The following is a 17,749-nucleotide window of genomic DNA, read 5'->3' as shown; positions in this document are numbered from 1 at the left end:
TTGTTACCTACCCTTACCACCTCGGGGTAGCTGATCAGGAAGTCCAGGATCCTGTTGCAGAGGGAGTGTCAGGCTGAGGGTAACTGGTGCATGGAAGCAAGTGGAGGAGAGCAGAGATTAGTGTACAAAGTCATTTATTCCACAAACAGCACCAGTATAAAACAAATCCTAAAGCTGCGTGAAATTACCGGTCACTCGTAAATAACGGGCGCAATAACGGACCCGGCAAATAAATACAAGCCAACAAGTAACGACCTGAACATTATATACACACATGCACACAAACATGGGGGAAACAGAGGGTTAAATAATGAACATGTATTTGGGGAATATTAACCATGTGTGTAGAAAACAAAGACAAAACAAATGGAAGATGAAAGTGGATCGGCGATGGCTAGAAAGCCGGTGACGTCGACCAACGGATGCCGCCCGAACAAGGTGAGGGACCGACGTCGGCGGAAGTCGTGACAGGGAGATGTTTTGTCCCAGGGTCCTTAGCTTATTGATGAGCTTTGAGGGCACTATGGTGTTGAACGCTGAGCTGTAGTCAATGAAAAATATTCTCACCTAGTTGTTCCTTTTGTCTAGGTGGGAAAGGGAAGTGTGGAGTGCAATAGAGATGGCATCATCTGTGGATCTGTTGGGGCAGTATGCAAATTGGAGTGGGACTAGAGTTTTTGGGATAGTGATATTGATGTGAGCCTTGACCAGCCTTTCAAAGCACTTCATGGCTACAGACGTAAGTGCTATCGGTCGGTATTCATTTAGGCAGGTTACCTTACTGTTCTTGGGCACGGGAAATATGGTGGTATGCTTGAAACATGTTGGTATTACAGACTCGGTCAGGGATAGGTTGAAAATGTCAGCGAAGACACTTGCCAGTCGGTCAGCGGATGCTCAGGGGAAACGTCCTGGTAATTCATCTGGCCCTGAAGCCTTGAATGTTGACCTGTTTAAAGGTCTTACTCACATCGGCTGCGTGATCACACAGTCGTCCGGAGCAGCTGATGCTTTCATGCATGTTTCAGTGTTACTTGCCTCGAAGAGATCATAGAAGTCATTTAGCTTGTCGGGTAGGCTCGTGTCACTGGGAGCTCTCGGCTGTGTTTCCCTTTGTAGTCTGTAATAGTTTGCAAGCCCTGCCACATCCGACGCTGTATTGATGCTTTGCCCGTTTGATGGTTCATCGGAGGGCATAGCGGGATTTCTTATAAGCTTCTGGGTTAGAGTCCCGCTCATTGAAAGGGGCAGCTCTACCCTTTAGCTCAGTGTGAATGTTGCCTCTAATCCATGGCTTCTGGTTGGGGTATGTACGTACAGTCACTGTGGGGATGACGTCAGCGACGCACTTATTAATGAAGCCAGTGACTGATGTGGTGTACTCCTCAATGTCATCGGAGGATCCCAGAACATATTCCAGTCTGTGCTAGCAAAACAGTCCTGCAGCTCAGCATCTGCGTCATCTGACCACTTTTTTATTGACCGAGTCCTGCTTTAATTTTTGCTTGTACGCTGGAATCAGGAGGATAGAATTATAGTCAGATTGGCCAAATGGATTGCGAGGGAGAGATTTGTACATGTCTCTGTGTGTGGTGTAAAGGTGGTCCAGAGTTTTATCCCTCTGGTTGCACATTTAACATGCTGGTGGAAATTTGGTAAAACCGATTTAAGTTTCCCTGCATTAAAGTCCCCGGCCACTAGGAGTGCCACCCCTGGGTTAGCGTTTTCCTGTTTACTTATGGAGGTATGCAGCTTATTGAGTGTGGTCTTAGTGCCAGTATCGATCTGTGGTGGTATGTAGACAGCCACGAAAAATACAGATGAAAAGTCTCTCGGTAGATTGTGTGGTCTTACAGCTTATCATGAGATACTCTACCTCAGGCAAGCAAAACCTCAAGACTTAGATAACAGCTGGTGCACCATGTTTACAAATATATGTAGACCGCCACCCCTTGTCTTACCAGGGGCTGCTGTTCAATCCTGCCGATACAATCCTGCCAATACAGCTGTATGTTGTTCAGCTGTATGTCGTCGTTCAGCAACGACTCGGTGAAGCACAAGATATTACAATTTTGAATGTCCCGTTGGTAGTCTTATCTTGCTCGTAGGTCATTGATTTTATTTTCCAATGATTGCATGTTTGCCAATATAACAGATGGCAGTTGGGGTTTACTCACTTGCCTTTGCCGATCGCTCATCTTCAACTGTCAGTGAGTCAATGGCTTGAATAGTCTCGCTGGAAATGGAATACCATGGTAGATGCAGTGTTTTTGGTTGATTGCCAGGCGGCATTGGCGAAGAGTCAGGTGTAGAGCGACCTGTTTAAATTATATGAGCAAAAAAAAATCTACAATTTAATTTGGAATGGCAAGCCAGACAAGACTAAAAGGGCCTATTTGTCTCACCCCATATACAAGAATGGCCCCCATTATTCATATTATAACCGCTCATTTTTGGTTATTCGAAAACAAAATCATCTCTAAAATATCGTTATTTTCTAAACAAGGACTTGAAAATGGGATTGTGAACGTTTCCAGTCTGAGAATGGATTAATTACAGTCATTTATCATTCATCCATTATGGGCTATTAGCAGGACAATAGACTCTTGCCAAGAAGGAGGATAGGGGGAGAATTGTATTGTTAAGGATGAATGTTTTCAGTTGATGCCAAACAAGTTCAAATGGGTTTAAATCAGGAGATCTACATGTAGAGATAAAAAAAAAATATTTAGATATACTGTAGGCCTACCGTAGGTGTTGTAGGTTATTTATGTTTATTTAACCTTTATTTTACTACTTAAAGGTCTACTTTGCCGTCGTTGTAAATAAGAATTTGTTCTTAACTGACTTGCCTAAAATATGTACAGTGGGGCAAAAAAGTATTTAGTCAGCCACCAATTGTGCAAGTTCTCCCACATAAAAAGATGAGAGAGGCATGTAATTTTCATCATAGGTTCTTCTTAAAGAAGAAGTTGCAGGTCTGTGAGAGCCGGAAATCTTGCTTGTTTGTAGGTGACCAAATACTTATTTTCCACCATAATTTGCAAATAAATTCATTGAAAATCCTACAATGTGATTTTCTTGATTTTTTTCTTCTCATTTTGTCTGTCATAGTTGAAGTGTACCTAATGATGAAAATTACAGGCCTCTCTCATCTTTTTAAGTGGGAGAACTTGCACAATTGGTGGCTGACTATATATATAAATATATATATATATAAATATATATATATATATATATGGGAGGTGGGTGCTATTGGTGGTTCTGTCTATTTCAATCAACAGGCAGACAGTCGCGGAATGGAGACTTGAAGATGATAAATGCAAATTCCACCCACAGCTGCTCTCTTCGCTCTTGGAGCATTTGCAGTGCTATAGTGCATGTACTGCATCTTTGTATCTCACTGTGCCAAGAATGATATAGCAAGCAGAGTTTCTTTGCAGATTAGAATAAACATGACAATAACAGTATCTTTAGATAATGTAATGAAAAGTGGGATATTGGACATGGAGAACATCAGATGGATCCAGGTCTGGGGAAAGGATACGGTCGGCTTCTCGGAGCATGGCATAACCCCTAGATCCTCGAGAACAGGAGCAGAGTAAAATAAAAAGGGGAGGAGATAGAGGTGTAGAAGGATGCAGAAAGAAAACACACAGGTTACAGGTAGATCAGGGGCACGTTGAGCAGGACACAACATTTTGGTCATCTATCCTTACCTATCCAACACGCTAAGGTCTACACAAGTTCATAGGGTCTAAGGGATTGATTTGGGATTCAGGGACAGGCTCTTTCTCAATTGGTCTTTCTTTGATTCCTCACGTACTTTCTCTCTGCCTCCTTTTCAAAACATTTGGAGGAAAATATCTGAGATTCCTCGCCTCAAACCTCCTACAATCCATTCGGAAGAAGCGAGAGGATGCAAGGTTGTAAAATCTGAAAAGAGACACAATCACTGAATGCTGTCACACAACTATAATTCTGTGGGAAGATTAGGAAAAACTCCTGTGTACGTACGTGCACAGATTCTTACCATTATCTGTATGGGTGCTGACAAATTTGCTTTGCCTTCACGTTGCAATATTGTTAAAAAAAATAATTATATATATTAACATTTATTTAACTAGGCAAGTCAGTTAAGAAAAAAATATTATTTTACAATAACGGACTAACCCTCCCCTAACCCGGATGACGCTAGGCCAATTGTGCGCCGCCCTATGGGACTCCCGATCACGGCCAGGTTGTGATACAGCCCGCGATCTAACCAGAGTCTGTAGTGACGCCTCTAGCACTGATATGCAGAGCTTTAGACTGCTGCGCCACTCGGGAGCCCTATATCTCACACTAATGCTTGTGTTCACATCATATCATTGAGTCTGCGTTTAAATATATGTATTATGTACATAAACACATACATTCACTCATCCATTTATCAGGAGATGACTGCATTACTCTTGATATTGCAGGCTAAATTAAATTGAATCAACATAAAAGCATGAGTAAATGTGAAAAAGAGGGAAGGGAAGTGCTGCTGGGATACAATAGTAGAACTTTGTAGGTAAAAGGTGCTCTTTGGGAAAATAGTTAAATGGACATTAAAAAAACGGAGGACCAAGGCAGTCTTTATATATTTAGTGTCAAATACTTTTATTGTTATGGCATGTTTTTGTTATTTTGAACATGCCATCACAACAAATGCATTTTAAAACTAAACATATGAAGAGAGGTCCTGTTTTTTTGATGAGTAAATGTGTGATGAGTTTGAAATGGTTATTCATTCAGCACTTCGTTGCTGACTTTGCTATGGTTGGTCGCCATCGCTTTGTCTGTACTTGACATTTCATCTTGATGTATGTTGATTGTCAAATGTGAAAAGGAATTCTAGCCCAGCTTCAAGACCGAGATGTATATGACATTATTACACTAACCCGGTATTGGAGGGCTAAAGGCCTGTAATTATTCTTAGGTTGCTGGTTCTGTTTGTTTGCAATTTGCTCAAAATGATCATTATCTGGCTAATAATGGGGGCTTCAAGGGGGGGAAAAAATGGGCGTGTGGGGGCCTCAAAACAAAAAATGATCCGGTATGTTAGAAATGCCAGAGCTATTTCTGGTTCCAGTCCACCCCTGGCAGGAGACAGAGGTGAATTTTGTTTTTAGAATGAAACATATTCAAACATTATTTACATGTGATAACTGCAAGGACATCCAAGCAAAGACAATGTGCCTATGAGCATTAAAGTCTTGAAAACATGAACCTTTGAATGAGGAAATGTCACATTACATTGTTTTGACTACTTCAGTGGATATCCTATTGCTGTATTTGTGGAATTATTCCACGGTTATCAATGTAGCTTAAGACGTCTAGACGCCTGCATTGCAGGTTATTGCTATTTATGTCGGCACAATTGTGTTGCAGTAAATACCATCTATTAGTGTTTTTTGGAATTAAAGCTTGTGGGATATTGTTTTTTATTCAAAGGAGAGAAAATGTGTGCTATAACTTCTATCATCACCACTAGTGGGCAGCCTTGTCAAGCAAAAGGTTCTGGTAAAGGGATAACTGCAAGTATTACATTATTTTTTCATTTAGCAGGCACTCTTATCTACAGCAACTTACAGTACTGAGTGCATGCATTTCATACTGTTTTTCCATAGTGGTCCCTCGTGGCAAATTAACCCACAATCCTGGCGTTGCAAGCACCATGCTCTACCAACTACCAGCTGGGCCACACGGGACTCACAAGCATGTACAGTAGGCTACTGTGTTGTCAGAGCCAATCCATTTACTCCCAAGCAAATACTGCATTTCCACTGTGATCAAATCATAGTATCTCTTTCCTGTAGTTGGTCACAGGGACATTCAAGCAGGGAGAATGTGGGGATATTCAAATCACAAAACCAGTATGCACATCTCACAATTCCACCAGGGGCAGACAAGTACTACATCAATCATTTCATGTCAAATAATGTTCCCTGCCCTCACCCTCCATCTCACTTACTTCGCCGTCACTAACAGTTTCTTCTCTTAAAGGGGCTTTGCTGGATTAGATTTTGTACACTACATTTGCTGTGATTTGTTCAGCGTTTCTCATCATACCAGTAGGAAATATGTTAACATAGATACATCTACATGTTGACTAATTTAGCAGACACTCTTCTCCAGAGCGTCTTTACAGTTAGTGCATATGTAGTTTCCTGTCACCTCAAAGCTGAGAGGGGGGAAATTGGATGCTTGTCGAGTTCAGAGTTTCTGCACCAGACAGACACCTCATGCAATTAGGTTTTCACAACTGTGTGTGGATGATCATTGTAATGGCCCCCAGGGGTACGCGCAATGCCATCAGGGGTACGCCAAATAAAATGTGATTCACCTTTTTAAACAGTCTATTTAGAATTTCCAACGGGGCTATACATTTGGGTGAGGTTTTTTCTCGCCTGAGTAGCCTCGTTTCACTGCCAAAAATAAAATTACTGCCAAAAATCACATTAACTGTTACTCTCTTGTGGGAATTCCACTAACGGTCCGTATGTAGCCAAATGTAGCTGCTGCTCATTCCATTTGCTCGAAAATTGATTAATGGTTACGAAAGTAAGGCCCGCATCCATAGAAACACATACCAGCTCTACTGGGAGTAGTGCTCCTACCAACAGTACTACACTTGCACGCTTCCTCTTCCACGAGCACATCCAATGCTAGCATCAGTAATTCTACAATTGTTTTTTTTTAAATGTTTTAATTTATTTCCCCTTTATTTAACCAAGTAGGCAAGTTGAGAACAAGTTCTCATTTACAATTGCGACCTCGCCAAGATAAAGCAAAGCAGTTCGACACATACAATGACACAGAGTTACACATGGAGTAAAACAAACATACAGTCAATAATACAGTAGAAACAAGTCTATATACGATGTGAAAAATGAGGTGAGATAAGGGAGGTAAAGGCAAAAAAAGCCATGGTGGCAAAGTAAATACAATATAGCAAGTAAAACACTGGAATGGTAGATTTGCAGTGGAAGAATGTGCAAAGTAGAAATAAAAATAATGGGGTGCAAAGGAGCAAAATAAATAAATAAATTAAATAAATACAGTAGGGAAAGAGGTAGTTGTTTGGGCTAAATTATAGGTGGGCTATGTACAGGTGCAGTAATCTGTGAGCTGCTCTGACAGCTGGTGCTTAAAGCTAGTGAGGGACATACGTGTTTCCAGTTTCAGAGATTTTTGTAGTTCGTTCCAGTCATTGGCAGCAGAGAACTGGAAGGAGAGGCGGCCAAAGAAAGAATTGGTTTTGGGTGTGTTAGCCCAGCTAGCATGGACACTGACAGTTGTGAATCTGATACAGCCGAAGAGCTACTGCACCCTTACCCGGGAAAGCACCGAACAACAGATAAGGATGTTGGACCATCGCAGAGGCACAAATATGATGAGAACTACATTGATTTGAGGTTCACTTATATTGGGAGTAGTGCCTTTCCTCAGCCAGTGTGTTACATGTGCAAAACTATTATCTCACAACTTGATGAAACCTTCACTCTTGCGCAGAGATTTAGACACAAAACATTCCAATTAAAAAAATAAGCCACCAGAGTTTTTTGAGCAGGAATTAAAATGACTTTTGAGTAGTAAGACATGTATACAAGTAACAGATACCATTAAAAAGAAGGGGCTAGAAGCATCTTATATGGTGAGCTACCGAGTGGCTAAGACAGGCAGGCCCCTTCCTGCTGCCGCGGATATGGCTGGGACAATGCTGGGGGAAAAGGCCAAAAAAACTATACAGAAAATGCCTTCATCAAACACCATTTCGCAAGGCATCAGTGACATGGCAGGAGATGTTTTGAAACAGTTATTGCTTCGCATACAAGCCAGTGAATTCAATGATTTACAGCTGAATGAGTCAGACGTGCCGGGCCTGGCACAGCTCCTGGTAGATATCTGTTACGTTTATGGGGGAGGTCAATTAAGGAAGACATCCTCTTCTAGAAACCAGGACAACAGGTAAGGTTATTTTTGAATAGTGGAGTCGTAACACACATGCAAACAGTTGCTCCCAAAGCTACTTAGGTACACTGCAGCATCCACCGAGGGGCTCTTGCTGCCAAGGGAATGCCTGACAGCTTGAAAGACTTTTGGACACTACAGTAAAAGTGGTTAACTTTGTTAAAGCAAGGCCCCTGAACTCTCGTGTATTTTCTGCATTATGCAATGATATGGGCAGCTACTTATGCTTATACAACATACAGAAGTGCACTGGTTATCAAGGGGCAAAGTACTCACACATTTCTTTGAATTGAGAGACAAGCTTAAAGATTTCTTTACTGACCATCATTTTCACTTGTCTGACCGCTTGCATGATGACGAGTTTCTCACACAACTGGCCTATCTGGTTAATGTTTATTCTCGCCTGAATGATCTAAATCTAGGATTACAGGGATTCTCAGCAACTATATTAAATGTGTGGGACAAAATTGAGGCTATGATTAAAAAGTTGGCGCTTTTCTCTGTCTGCATTAATAACAAAGGACAACACACAGGTCTTTCTATCATTGTATGATTTTTTGTGTGCAAATGAACTCAAGCTTAAGGACAATGTCAAATGTGATATAGTGAAGCACCTGAGTGTGCAATTACGTAGGTACTTTCCCAAAACTGATGACACAAACAACTGGATTCGTTATCCCTTTCATGCCCTGCCTCCAGTCCACTTACCGATATCTGAACAAGAGAGCCTCATCAAAATTGCAGCAAGCTGTCCTGTGAAAATTGAATTTAATCACAGTCTTGTTTCCCCGCACACCTGGTTTACATTCCCTAATCACACCACATGTATATTTCCTCTGTTCCCCCCCATGTTTTTGTGTGGAATTGTTTTTGGAGATGCGGCGTAGGACCACTTCGAGGAGTTCACCCGCTGGGTGAACGTCTCTTCCACCTGAGGCAGGAACGAGGAGCGCCCAGGAATTCGCCCTGGAATTTCGGAACTTGGCCACCGGAGCAGGATGGAATGACAGGGCCCTCATCGACCACTACCGATGCAGCCTGTGCGAGGATGTCAGTCGGGAGTTGGTCTGCAGGGATACCACCATCACCTTTGACCAGCTGGTGGACCTGTCCATTCGGTTGGATAACCTGCTGGTCACCCGCGGACATCCAGAGAGGGCTCTGTCGGATCCCGCTTCCAGCACCCCCGCTCCGGTGCCAATGGAGCTGGGAGGGGCTGCGCTCAGGGAGGCCGGAGGAGGGGCCTTCACGTGCACAATCTTTGGCTGCAGAGGGCACACTGCCGTTGGTGCCGGGTTGGTGCCTCTGGGAGTTGAGGCAACAGGCAGGGCTCTCTAACTTCACCCCAGGTGAGTCTGCACCACTCTCATCCAGAGCCCTCTATTGTTCCCTGTTTGTGCATGTTTCTTTTCTTGGGTTTCCCCCGCATTCCCAGCACAAGGCGCTCGTCGATTTGTCGATTTCTTTTTTGTGAAGAAGGAGGGAGGACTGTGCCCGTGTATTGACAATCGAGGTCAAAATCAAATCACGTTGAGGTACAGTTACCTGCTGCCTCTCATCGACACATGGCGATTGGGTCAATGCACGGGGCACGCTTCTTAACTAAATTGGATCTCAGGAGCGCTTACAACCTGGTGCGTATCCGGGAGGGAGACGAGCGGAAGACGGTGTTCAGTACCACCTCAGGGCATTATGAGTACCTCGTCATTCCATACGGGTTGATGAATGCTCCATCAGTCTTCCAATCCTTTGTAGACGAGATTTTCAGGGACCTGCACAGGCAGGGTGTAGTGGTGTATATTGATGACATTCTGATATACTCCGCTACACGCGCCGAGCATGTGTCCCTGGTGCGCAGGGTGTTTGGACGACTGTTGGAGCATGACCTGTACGTCAACGCTGAGAAATGCATGTTCTTTCAGCAGGGCGTCTCCTTCCTAGGACAGGGCTTTTGGGCACCTAAGGGCTCTGTTTATCTCGGCTCTCGTGCTGGCCCATCCGGATCCCTCTTTCGCGTTCATAGTGGAGGTGGACGCATCCGAGGCTGGGATAGGGGCCGTGCTCTCTCAGCGCTCGGGCACGCCACCGAAGCTCCGCCCCTGTTCTTTCTTCTCGAAGATGCTCAGGCCTGCGGAGCAGAAATATGATGTGGGGGACCGGGAGCTGTTGGCTGTGGTTAAGGCTTTGAAGGCGTGGAGACATTGGCTTGAGGGGGCTAAACACCCTTGTCTCATGTGGACTGACCACAGCAACCTGGAGTACATACGTGCAGCGAGGAGACTGAATCCTCGTCAGGCAAGGTGGGCCATCTTTTTACCCGTTTTGTTTTCACCCTGTCTTACAGACCAGGTTCCCAAAATCTGAAGGCAGATGCACTGTCCCGGCTGTATGACACGGAGGAGCGGCCCATGGATCAGACTCCTATACTCCCGGCCTTCTGCCTGGTGGCGTCGGTCGTGTGGGAGCTGGACGCAGACATTGAGCAGGAGCCTGCTTCCCTCCAGTGTCCCGTTGGGCGTCTGTACGTTCCATCTGCTGTCCGTGACCAGTTGATTTGGCCCACACGTCACCCTCCTCTGGTCATCCGGGGATCGGTCGGACAGTGCGCTGTCTGAGTGGGAAGTACTGGTGGCCTACATTGGCAAAGGACGTGAGGGTTTATGTTTCCTCCTGCTCGGATTGTGTCCAGTGTACGGCTCTGTTGTGGATCTTAATGTTTTTCCTCATAATCCTGGACTATCGGACCACCATTTTATTACGTTTGCAATTGCAACAAATAATCTGCTCAGACCCCAACCAAGGAATATCAAAAGTTGTGCTATAAATTCACAGACAACACAAAGATTCCTTGATGTCCTTCCAGATTCCCTCTGTCTACCCAAGGATGCCAGAGGACAAAAATCAGTTAACCACCTAACTGAGGAACTCAATTTAACCTTGCGCAATACCCTTTCTCATAAGAAACTAGCTCCCTGGTACACAGAAAATACCCGAGCTCTTGAAGAAAATTGGAACGGAATTGGCGCCACACCAAACTGGAAGTCTTCCGACTAGCTTGGAAAGACAGTACCGTGCAGTACCGAAGAGCCCTTACTGCTGCTCGATCATCCTATTTTTCTAACTTAATTGAGGAAAATAAGAACAATCCGAAATTCCTTTTTGATACTGTCGCAAAGCTAACTAAAAAGCAGCATTCCCCAAGAGAGGATGACTTTCACTTTAGCAGTGATAAATTCATGAACTTCTTTGAGGAAAAGATTATGATTATTAGAAAGCAAATTACGGACTCCTCTTTAAATCTGCGTATTCCTTCAAAGCTCAGTTGTCCTGAGTCTGCACAACTCTCCCAGGACCTAGGATCAAGAGAGACGCTCAAGTGTTTTAGTACTATATCTCTTGACACAATGATGAAAATAATCATGGCCTCTAAACCTTCAAGCTGCATACTGGACCCTATTCCAACTAAACTACTGAAAGAGCTGCTTCCTGTGCTTGGCCCTCCTATGTTGAACATAATAAACGGCTCTCTATCCACCGGATGTGTACCAAACTCACTAAAAAGTGGCAGTAATAAAGCCTCTCTTGAAAAAGCCAAACCTTGACCCAGAAAATATAAAAAACTATCGGCCTATATCAAATTTTCCATTCCCCTCAAAAATTTTAGAAAAGGCTGTTGCGCAGCAACTCTGCCTTCCTGAAGACAAACAATGTATACGAAATGCTTCAGTCTGGTTTTAGACCCCATCATAGCACTGAGACGGCACTTGTGAAGGTGGTAAATTACATTTTAATGGCATCGGACCGAGGCTCTGCATCTGTCCTCGTGCTCCTAGACCTTAAGTGCTGCTTTTGATACCATCGATCACCACATTCTTTTGGAGAGATTGGAAACCCAAATTGGTCTACACGGACAAGTTCTGGCCTGGTTTAGATCTTATCTGTCGGAAAGATATCAGTTTGTCTCTGTGAATGGTTTGTCCTCTGACCAATCAACTGTAAATTTTGGTGTTCCTCAAGGTTCCGTTTTAGGACCACTAAATTGTACTATATTGTTTTCACTATTAATTTTACCTCTTGGGGATGTTATTCGAAAACATAATGTTAACTTTCACTGCTATGCGGATGACACACAGCTGTACATTTCAATGAAACATGGTGAAGCCCCAAAATTGCCCTTGCTAGAAGCATGTGTTTCAGACATAAGGATGGCTGCAAACTTTCTACTTTTAAACTCGGACAAAACAGAGATGCTTGTTCTAGGTCCCAAGAAACAAAGAGATCTTCTGTTGAATCTGACAATTAATCTTAATGGTTGTACAGTCATCTCAAATAAAACTGTGAAGGACCTCGGCGTTACTCTGGACCCTGATCTCTCTTTTGAAGAACATAATCAAGACCATTTCAAGGACAGCTTTTTTCCATATACGTAACACAGAGACTTTCTGTCCAAAAATGATGCAGAAAAACCTGGCGACCTGGTTAGCGTGCACTGCGCCCGGTCCGCACCCGGCCAGCCACAGGAGTTGCTAGTGCGCGATGAGACAAGGATATTTCTACCGGCCAAACCCTAACCCGGACGATTATGCGTAGCTCCACGGACCTCCCGGTCGTGGCCGGCTGCGACAGAGCCTGGGCGCAAACCCAGAGTCTCTGGTGGCACAGCTAGCACTGCGATGCAGACCACTGCGCCACCCGGGAGGCCAGCCACAATCATTTTATCATCAATTTCCCTCAGCCAATTATCAGTCATTTGTGTAAGTGCTGTGCTTTGTTGAGTGTCCTTCCCAATAAGTATGCTGAAAGTGTGTTGTCAATATGTTTACTGTGAAATGCTGATCGGTTGGCTATTTTAGCCAGTAAAAGGGGCTTAACTATTCTTGTGTAGTGGGATGACTTTAGCTTCCCTCCAGGCCTGAGGGTACACACTTTTTAATAGGCTTAAATTGAAGATGTGGAAAATAGGAGTGGAAATATTGTCTGCATTCACACTCAGTAATTTTAAATCCAGATTGTCAGATCCCGGTGGCTTGTCATTGTTGATAGACACCAACAAAAAATGTCACCTCGAAATTACAATGCTTGTCTTTCATAATTTGGTCAGATATACTTGGATCTGTAGTGTCTGCGTTTGTTGCTGGCATGTCATACCTAAGTTTGCTTATCTTGCCAATGAAAAAGTAATTAAAGTAGTTGGCAATATCAGTGTGTTTTCTGATGAATGAGCCATCTGATTCAATGAATGGTAGAGCCTTTTTGCCTTTTTCCCAGAAATGTCATTATAGGTGCTCCAAATATTTTTACTATCATTCATCTTTGTTTCATAGAATAGTTTAAAAAAAAATGTATTTAGTTTATTCACATTATTTCTTAATTTGCAGTATGTTTGCCAATCAGTTGGGCTGCTAGACTTATTTGCAGTCCCTTTTGCCTCATCCCTCTCAACCATACAAACTCATTATCATTCCAAGGGGATTTAACAGTTTTTACAGTCATTTTCTTAATGGGTACATGCTTATTAGTAACTGGAATAAGCAATTACAAAAATGTGTCAAGTGCAGAGTCTGGTTGCTCCCCATTACATCACAGACTAGCAAAAATTATTCACATCATCAACATATGAATCACTACAAAACGTATGACCTCTTCTACACTACATTAGACCCAGCCTTTGGAACTTTTTGATTTTGTAGATATGGCTACTATTATGTGATCACTACATCCTATGGATTTGGATACTGCTTTAAAGCAAAATTCTGCAACATTAGTAAAGATGTGATCAATACAGTACATTTAGTCAGTAATCATTGTCAGTGATCAGGCCTACCACTGTTGTGTCATTGGCAAAGTTAATGAAGGCCATGACCAGCCTTTCAAAGCACTTCGTGGCTTGACACAACAGTGGTAGGCCTGAAATGTTAATGTTAATGTCCTCCCTGAAATGTAAATGTTAATAAATACATACAGCATTTAACATAAAGTGAAGTATTCTTTTTGTTGGAACATAAGTCTCATAAGATACCTGTTGTTTTCGGCATATGTGACTAATACAATTTGATTCGATTTTACTACACGGCACACATACAGAAATACAGTTCAGCTATTCACCCGCCATGCCCTTTATTGTTAACCAAGGGAGACATGGAGCAGCACAGATAAAGGGTGGAAAAGGAGGAGAGTGGACTAGATTTGATGGAGATACCTCTCTGTCAGTTGACAGTTGTTGCTGCATGGATTTAAGTGCTATGAATGACAGTTGTAAGTAAAGGTTGCATAAGTTGCAAGTTAGTTGTACTCCCAAATCCCTAACACAAGTCTCAGGACGTTAATCATGTTTCTGGTACTGTGAGTATTCACACTATTGCATTCCTACTCATCTTCATCTTCGTGGCTACAGAGATGTAACCTGCTTTGCTAATAAGCTGTCTTGCTGGCTCATAGAACCTATTCATTATATGGCCGATGAGAAAATGTTGGAGCCAGGCTAAGATGACTGGGAGAGAAGTCCATGCTATCTGAAGGTCACCCTCCTGCTCCGAGATAATGCATTTTCTCCATCCACCCCTTTACTTCTCAGCATGTGTCACTAGGCCTCCATACAGTATATGTGGTGTACTAAGCCAGTGGTGTAAAGTACTTAGATAAAAATACTTTAAAGTACTACACAAGTACTTTACTATTTATATTTTTGACTACTTTTACTTCACAACATTCCTAAAGGAAATAATATACTTTTTACTTAAGTATATTTTACTTAGTATATACTTGATACTTAAGTATATTTTAGCAAGTACATTTTTTTTATATACTTATAAGTATATTTAAAACCAAATGCTTTTGGACTTTTACTAGTAGAATTAGAAGTAGAATTTTACTGGGTGACATTCACTTGTACTTGAGTAATTTTCTATTAAGAAATGTTTCCTTTTACTCAAGTATGACAATTGGGTACTTTTTCCACCACGTTGCTAAGCTAACAACAAAGTAATGAGCCGTACCGTGGCAAAACTTTACTAAGTTGTGTGAAAAGTATGTGTTCTCAGGTGTAAGAAACTACACTCCGTCTTTTTGTCAAGCAAAATGGGACAGCGAACGGTACATCACTGCATAAAGACCCCTCTGCTCACTCGATGTACGCGTTATACAATATGTTGAGTTTCCCTGTATTTGGGTGTGAAGGAGCTGTAGCCCAGAGCCATATATTTAGCATTGGCCCAACTCTCTAAATACATGGCTCTGCTTTAGCCTAGTCACGTTTGGGTCTGTTATTAATGAATGTGAAACAATGTATGGCTGTTTTTTAGACTATGGCTTAAAATAAATTAGTTAATGTGGGCAGAATATTAGGCTTGCCTATAGGCCTGTAGCCTACACAAATGTGATATGTTATGATAATATACAGTTCATATGATAACATTTGGATTGGGTAAAAGGATGACACATCAATAAAACAGACAGCCACGTAACTATAGAAATGGAAATATTGTGATTTTAGAGACAAATTACAAGGACTGCAGTCAATCTGTTACTGGCCTCACACCATCATCATCCTCATAATCATCATTAGGCTGTTCACATAATTGAAATTCAATAAAGTCACATGCACAATATGATTGCCCACCATTCATTCACTGACATCAGTGAGGAAACACACATTGGGTCTAAACAACATAGAGCTAGGACTATAATTGAATGTGTAATGAAATGTGATAGACAAAAGGATCTGGTAATCAGGTTAAGTGCACTAGGGAACTCATTTGCTGTCATTCTTAAATGTCCTGATTTAATGGAAAGAAAAATACCATTGGGTGTTGCACAATAGTTTATGCACAATTGTGCTCAGTGGATTAGATGCCCAATCTGACGAACAGAAGCAAATAAAAACATTAACTCATTACCTTGACACTTTCTTACTAGAAGCTACTGTCAATAAAGCAGAAAATAGTACTTTTAATCACTTGACTGTCATTGTTGAACATTTCCCCAAGTAGGCCTAACTAAACAGCTGGACACCTAATGCGCATCCAACAAGTATTATTTTTTAATTGTTGAAGAACCACACTCAATGACATAAGTATTCAGACCCTTTGCTTTGAGACTCGAAATTGAGCTCAGATGCATCCTGTTTCCATTGATCATCCTTGAGATGTTTCTAAAACCTGATTGGAGTCCACCTGTGGTTAATTAAATTGATTGGATACGATTTCAAAAGGCACACCTGTCTACAGTATATAAGCTCCCACAGTTGACAGTGTGCATGTCAGAGCAAAAACCTAGCCATGAGGTAAAGGAACTGTCCGTAGAGCTCCGAGACAGGATTGTGTCGAGGCACAGATCTGGGGAAGGGTACCAAAAAATGTCTGCAGTATTGAAGGTCCACAAAAACACAGTGGCTTCGATCATTATTAAATGGAAGAAGTTGGAAAACACGAAGACTCTTCCTAGAGCTGGGAGAAGGGCCTTGGTCAGGGAGGTAACCAAGAACCTAATGGTCACTGACAGAGCTCAAGAGTTCCTCTGTGGAGATGGGAGAAACTTCCAGAAAGACAACCACCTCTGCAGCACTCCATCAATCAGGCCTTTATGGTAGAGTGGCCAGACTCAAGCCTCTCCTCAGTAAAAGGCACAAGACAGCCCGCTTGGAGTTGGCCAAAAAGCACTTTTTAAGGGACTGACCATGAAAAACAAGATTCTCTGGTCTGATGATACCAAGATACCAAGAACCAAGAACTCTGGCCTGAATGCCAAGCGTCACGTCTGGAGGAAACATGGCACCATCCCTATGGTGAAGCATCATGCTGGTGGGGATGTTTTCAGCGTCAGGGACTGGGAGACCAGTCATGATCAAGGGAAAGTACAGAAATCCTTGATGAAAACCTGCTCCAGAGCACTGAGGACCTCCGACTGGGGTGAAGGTTCACCTTCTAACAGAAAAACAACCCTAATTACTCAGCCAAGACAATGTAAGAGTGGCTTCGGGACAAGTCTCTGAATGTCCTTGAGTTTCCCAGCTAGAGCCCAGACTTGAACCTGATTGAACATCTCTGGAGAGACCTGAAAATAGCTGTGCAATGACACTCCCCATCCAACCTGACAAGAGCTTGAGAGGATATGCAGAGAAGAATGGGAGAAACTCCCCAAATACAGGTGTGCCAAGCTTGTAGCTTCATACCAAAGAAGACTTGAGGATGTAATAGCTGCCAAAGGTCCTTCAACAAAATACTGAGTAAAGGGTCTGAATATATAACCAACTAGGTTCAATGTTAGCTAGCTCTAGCTTACATTAGGCTATAATTAGCTATGCAAATAGCTCTGAGATACAAATAGCATTACTACACAGATTATACACGTAACATTAGCTAGCTAGCCAGCAAGATAACGTTAGCTAGCTAACAGTACTCTTTAACTTGTAATGAAAACAAATTTCTGATAAAATTTACAATTTATAATATCTGAAAATGTAGCCATCTTACCCATATATATTGATGACTGCTTCTCCCTCTCTGTCACGGATGCCATGGTTGCCCTTTGTTTGAAGATGTAATAGTAATTTAACAATTTTCTTCGTATTTACAGATTGTATACAACTTTGTTATTAAGGCACATGAAGTTCATGTTCCAGAGGGCATTTCTGCACACCAAAGAATCATTTTTAGAAAAAATAAATGTTTACATTCAAATGCCTCTCCTGTGAAGCATTTAGAGGTAATTCATTTCCTGAAACTAGTCACATATGTGATCATAACTAATT

Source organism: Oncorhynchus tshawytscha, linkage group LG23, assembly GCF_018296145.1.
Source record: "Oncorhynchus tshawytscha isolate Ot180627B linkage group LG23, Otsh_v2.0, whole genome shotgun sequence".
Taxonomy (NCBI): Eukaryota; Metazoa; Chordata; class Actinopteri; order Salmoniformes; family Salmonidae; genus Oncorhynchus; species Oncorhynchus tshawytscha.
The sequence above is the reverse complement of the archived record's forward strand: the minus strand, read 5'-3'. Positions refer to the sequence as shown.